Below are 6,910 nucleotides of genomic sequence, written 5' to 3'. Positions count from 1 at the left end.
CCAATCTCATGCTCCCAATCTCATGCTACCAATCTCATGCTACCAATCTCATGCTGCCAATCTCATGCTACTATTCTCATGCTACCAATCTCATGCTCTCAATCTCATGCTCCCAATCTCATGCTGCCAATCTCATGCTCCCAATCTCATGCTATCCATCTCATGCTACCTATCTCATGCTTCCTTTCTCCTAGATAGCTTTCACGGGGACATAGTGCTATGCAGGTTACTGAGGGAAAAACATCAGTAGTTTCACCTGACACTGGATCATACTACAATACCAACTTTGCAGACAATTAAGTGCCCATTGACACAATAGTGGCATAGTCATTATGGGGTAAATAACTGCTTTCTGATTGGGTTTGAGCCCTACTGCACAGGAGAGAAAGTCATGTCCTTTACTATAAACCTGATCAAATGTAACCCTCTATAGAAGTCATAGCCCTAGGTTAGGACCTGATGTTAATATTTCTCTAAATGGCCATGTTGTCAAGTTTGCTTCTGTATATACATTTTTAAAATATATTTAAAGGCTTTCTCTATTCTTTTTTTTTATTTTCTAATTTTATGTTTATGAGAGCTTGGCTGCAAATACCACATCACATGTATGCCTGGTGTCCACAGAGTCAAAAGAGTTTGTTGGACCCCATGGAACTAGAGTTACAGAGGGTTATGAACAGCCACAGTAGTGCAGAGAACTGAACTTGACTCCTCTGCAAGAGCAGCAACTACCCTCAACTGCTGAGATAGCCACATAACTTATCAAAACACTGAGAATATGAGAGCTAGGGCTCAACCTTAAATAAAAACTTTATCAACTGCCCAGGCTTACCAAGTCTTGGGAAACATCATGGAATCATAAGAGGAGAAAGAGGAGGAGGGAGAGGGGTAAGAAGAAAAGGGGGAAGAGGAGGAGTGGGAGGGGAAGAAGAAGAGGAGAAGGGGGAGGAGAGGAGGGGAGAGAAGAAGAGGAGGAAGAGGGGAAGGGGGAAGAAGAAGAGGAGAAAGAGGAGGTAGAGAAGGAGGGAGAAGAAAAAGAGGAGGAAGCAGAGGAGTACTATGGAATGCTGCCTTCTGGATGTAACATGGCTCCTACACTCGTCTTACCCACATAAGACCTGGCCAATATAAAGACAGCAAAAATTCCAGCATAGATAAACCAAAAGATCTTTAGTCCCACCCCTTACTGAGGAGCTATTGGCAGTTGATTGCTGCTGAGGATAGGAAAACAAATCATACTTGAGAGTGTGCTTCCGGTACTCCAGTGGATAGCCCAGCACCCAGGCTCATCTGTTTGTCACTCATTAGACCTAGTGGGGAAGAAGAGGAGGAGGAGGAGGTGAAGTTTGAAGAGAGAGGTATGAGGAGAGATTGGAGAAAGGAGATGGAAAGGGGCTGGATGTGATCGTATTTTACTGTACACATGTACGAACATTTTAAAGAATAAAAAGAGAGAAATCAGGAGTCCGCTTCAAAGCAACCACCATTAATTACACTTGGGATAGAACACTTCCCTGGGTAACTCTCAGGTCTGGATTTTGAGTGACCCATGCAGTTAAATTGAGCACCAGTGGCCGAGTAGGATGCTAAAAGAGGAGGAAACTTTACTCATGCAAAAGGAGGTCATTAAAGTAAGCATGAGAAGTTGGGCAACTGGCCAATCTTATAACATTCCTTTCCTCTAAGCCCCTGGAACACTTTGCACACAAGCAGTAAGTAGTACTAAGAAAGGAAGGGATCATGTGAAGAATGGTATCACTGGCCATGTCTAGCAGAAAGCATATTACTTCAGCTCTTACTTCACTGGCCATAATTCACTCATGTGATAACCTTTAACTACAATACTAAAAAATATTGGTTTCACTGTTTACTCAGAAAATGTTAAGTAATTTGATTTAAAAGGAACACTTCCAGGTTTTACTATGATGAGCCATTTTGATCTTCAGCAAACTTCACTATTGTTTTTTTAAGATTTTGGTTAATAATACAACATAAAGTACTATCTAATCATTGAATTAAACTCAAAGCCTAGGATGTCCATGTAACATCTACCATATTGTTTCAGTTGGGTTCTGTAGATGAGCAAAATCAAGATGGTAAATGTGTGTGTGTGTGTGTGTGTGTGTGTGTGTGTGTGTGTGTGTGTTTACTGACTTTCAAAATAATACTTACAGCCAAGCCACATTTAAGATGTTGAGAACCTGGTATACAGCCCTTAAAGCTGGGTTTCTCCACAGCTAGAACAGTCTCAGAATATCTGCCTCTCACAGAAGGGGGCAGGCATAGCAGGATTGGGAGAGCAATGACCAGTAGTTATTGAGCCTACAAGGTGGATGCCTCAGTAGTCTCAGTTTGGCACCTGGAGCACAGGAATTTCCTAAAGAGTCACTGTCCGTATTCCAGTTATGGAAGCTGGAAAATGCTGGTTCTGCAATTAGCAAAGGAATCAGCATCATGATCAGCATCATGATCAGCAGCAGCAGCAGCAGCAGCAGGGCAACAGGGAAAATTAATTCTTTGACAATGGGAAAGCCAAGCCACTAGAAGGCAAATTTCACTTTTTATCTGGGCTGCTACCATAGGGTACCACCTACAAGCCTGGAATGCTAGGTAGTTATTCTGAAGTTGAATTTTATCCTAAGTTAGGGTTTCAACACAATTGCCTGTGAGTGATTAATTGACTTGCTGTTTTGAGGAGGGAATGCCATGGAGTCCTGAAGTTGCCCTTATTGGAGATGCCATAGGAAGTATTGGAGCTGTTCTCTACATCCTTTACCATCTTGAAGCTCTGTAACTTGGTGCTTCATGAGTGACTTTAGTACTCTTTCATTCTCTCCATCTTTGTCACTTGAACACTAGTCCCAAAGATTTGGTATGGAACAAGTACTAAGAAGTTTACAAACACAGATCTTTTCTCAGAAACCCCAGCTGCAGTTAACAGTAGCAAATGGGGGGGGGGGGTTCACTGTGCTTTTTAAACACCTAAAAGCTGTAGGATTTATATTTCATTTTGAAGAATCAAAAGCCATAAAATTAGCATCTAATACTTATTGAGTTCTGAACATACGTATGCTAAATATGGCTGAATGTTTTCTGTGTATTAAACTACTTTTTCCTCCCAAAGAGGTAGCCTTTAAGTAAGTGTAAAGAAAGAAAAACACTGACATGTCAGTGAAGTGAACAGGTAGAAGACAATGCCCACTTTCAGGTCCCCAATTATGCTAGTGAGGTTTACAACAAGGTTCTCATAATGTCTTCAACTACTCTACTATTTTGTTAAATTCTGGCTCAATACTCATCAGATGAAAAGCAATGTCTATAGACATGAATGATGAGGATTCATAAAAGTCCCTGGGATAATCATTTATCAACACACAGCTCCAGGGAGAATAGAGTACACAGATTTTCTTTAAAGTTATGGAATTTGTAGATACACTAGGAAATCCTGACATTAAGTATTCTGTTCCTTAGCTAAGATGTTAACCCTTTTAAGGGTTACACCTAGCATTATTAGTTTTAGATATTGAAGTTAAAGATAGATACCAATACACTCCACAGTTCAATGACTCCTAGCTGAAAATAACAACTTCCAGTCACCAACTTTTAAGAAAGACATTGGAAACTAAGCCAAAACTCAAAACGAAACAAAACAAACAAAATGAAGAAAAAAGAAAACTAGCAATGATAATAACAAGGCATGAAAGCCAGAGATTTTCAGCTTTAAGTTCACATCTTGCCACTTAAAGTTGACATCCCGGGGACACAGTATTCAGAAAGCCTGAAGTGAAGGATGTGTGGAGCCACAGCATGACCCTCCTTTGAGAAAGATCTTAATGATCCATATGCTGGGATTTATTTCGCAGATGGCTTTGTGTCATCACATGATGTGGATTCAGAGTTGCTGTCCTAAGGGATTTTTGTCTTAGTGTGACTCACTTAAAGAAACAATGGGCACTCTGCTATAAAACTATGATGGTTTCGATCTCATGAACTGGAAAAATTCTGATAGATCATTTGGACCATTGTGTTTCCAGAACTTCTTAACTATTGGTCAAAGAAACCAGGCATAAGATTCCTTGATGTAGCTTCCTTTAGTTCTCTTTGCACTTCTGTGACTGTCTCATTCCTCCTATAGTCATCCATCAGAAGCTGTTCCCTAGTAATTACTTTTCCCATGAGCTCCATATAGCCTTCTGCCCTTGAGGTTCTGAGATTATCTTCATCACTGTTCAATAAAATAAAGTCATATGTATAGGTCAGCCTTGGATTTACCACTTCAGGCATCCATTCCACAGCTATGAAATGGAGATGCTGCAGGTGAGGATGCACCTATGTTCCATAAAATATGCCCAATAGACTGGCAGAATAGGTACTCTACACAGGAACACTATGATTGCAAAATCAGAATATTTATCCTGACTAAAACATTGCCTTTCAAGCCATCATATTTCTGGTCCACAATTTACATTTCACATCTCTCAAGAGCAGATACATCAGAAAGCCTGTGTGAAATATAGATATGTCAGCTCTTTTCAAACACACAGTTTTCCTTTTAGAAAAGAAAAAAGGGAGCAGGCCAGCAGGGCTCAGGCACCCAGCAACTCCACCCGACCAGTAGCACTGGTTCCTTCCTGTCTGGGTCAGTGAACTGAGCAGACCTTGGATGAGAACTCCACAGCCAGTCCCATAACACCTAGAGGAAGCTCCACTTCCAGATGCCCTAACACACCCAGGATCACAGGATCACAAGAGCTTGGTCATACCAGGATCTCAGGGTCCCAGAGGCAGCTTGACTCCCAGGAGCTCTGACACTCACAGGATCTCAGGATCACATGATCCCAGAATCACAGGATCATAGAGACAGCTGAACTCTGAGGAGTTCTGACACAACCAGGATCACAGGAAGGACAGGCTCTATATATAGTGAGAGCAGGTAGCATTAGAGCTAATAGGATGGCAGGAGGCAAGCATAAGAGCATAAGCAACAGAAACCAAGGTTACTTGGCATCATCAGAATGCAATTCTCCCAGTATAGCAAGTCCTGGATATACCATCATACCAAAAAAGCAAGATTCGGATCTAAAATCATTTCTCATGATAATAATAGAGAACTTTAAGAAGGACATAAATAACTCCCTTAAAGAAATACAGGAGAACACAGGTAAACAGCAAGAAGCCCTTAAAGAGAAAACACAAGATTTCCTTAAAGAATTACAGGAAAATACAATCAAACAGGCTAAGGAAATGAACATAACCATCAAATACCTAAAATGGAAATAGAAACAATAAAGAAACCAAAGGGAGACAACCCTGAAGATAGAAAACCCAGGAAAGAGATCAGGAGCCATAGATGCAAGCATCACCAACAGAATACAAGAGATAAAAGTGAGACTCTCAGGTGCAGAAGATATTGACCCAACAGTCAAAGAAAATGCAAAAAGCAAAAAGCTTCTAACCCAAAACATCCAGGAAATCCAGGATACAGTGAGAAGACCAAACCTAGGATAATCAGTATCAAAGAGAGCAAAGATTCCCAACTTAAAGGGACAGTAAATATCTTTAATAAAATTATAGAAGAGAACGTCCCTAACCTAAAGAAAGAGATGCCCATGAACATACAAGAAGCCTACAGAACTCTAAATAGACTGNACCAGAAAAGAAATTCCTCCCATCACATAATAATCAAAACACCAAATGCACTAAGCAAATAAAGAACATTAAAAGCAGTAAGGGAAAAAGGTCAAGTAACATATAAAGGCAGATCTATCAGAATTACACCAAACTTTTCACCAGAGACTATGAAAGCTAGAAGATCCTGGGCAAATGCCATACAGACCCTAAAAGAACACAAATGCCAGCCCAGGCTGCTATAACCAGCAAAACTCTCAGTTACCATAGGCGGAGAAAACAAGATATTCCATGACAAAACCAAATTTACACAATATCTTTCCATATATCCATCCCAACACAGGATAGTAGATGGAAAACACCAAGGAGGTAAAGTACACCCCAGAAAAAAACAAGAAAGTAATCTTTCAACAAACAAACTAAAAGAAGATAGCCACACAAACATAATTCCACCTCTAACAACAAAAACAACAGAAAGTAATAATCCCTTTTCCTTTGTATCTCTAAACATCAATGGAGTCAATTCCGCAACAAAAAGACATACACAATACGTAAACAGAACTCAGCATTTTGCTGCATACAGTAAACCCACCTCAGTGACAAAGACAGACACTACTTCAGAGTAAACGGCTGGAAAACAATTTCCCAAGCAAATGGTCCCAAGAAACAAGCTGGAGTAGCCATTCTAATATCAAATAAAATCAACTTTCAACCAGAGGTTATCAAAAAAGATAAGGAAGGACACTTCCTACTGGTCAAAGGAAAAAAATCTACCAAAATGAGCTGTCATTTCTGAACATCTATGCTCCAAATGGAAGGGAACCCACATTCATAAAAGAAACTTTACTAAAGCTCAAAACACACGTTGTACCCCACACAATAACAGTGGAAGACTTCACCACCGCACTACCAGCGATGGACATATCAGGGAAACAGAAACTAAACAAAGACACAGTGAAACTAACAGAAGTTATGAACCAAATGGATCTAGCAGATATCCATAGAACATTTCATCCTAAGCAAAAGAATATCCTGTCTTCTCAACACCTCTAGGTACCTTCTCCAAAACTGACGATATAATAGGTCACAAAAGAGCCCTCAAGAAGATTGAATAATTCTATGCACCCTATCAGATCGCCACGGACCAAGGCTGGTCTTAAATACCAACAAAAACAAAAACAATGGAAAGCACACATTAACATGGAAGATGAACAACACTCTATTCAAAGATAACTTGGTCAAGGAAGAAATAAAGAAATTAAAGGCTTTTTAGAATTTAATG

This window comes from Mus pahari, chromosome 12 (genome assembly GCF_900095145.1).
Source record: "Mus pahari chromosome 12, PAHARI_EIJ_v1.1, whole genome shotgun sequence".
NCBI classification, from domain to species: Eukaryota; Metazoa; Chordata; class Mammalia; order Rodentia; family Muridae; genus Mus; species Mus pahari.
Note: the sequence above shows the minus strand (reverse complement) of the source record.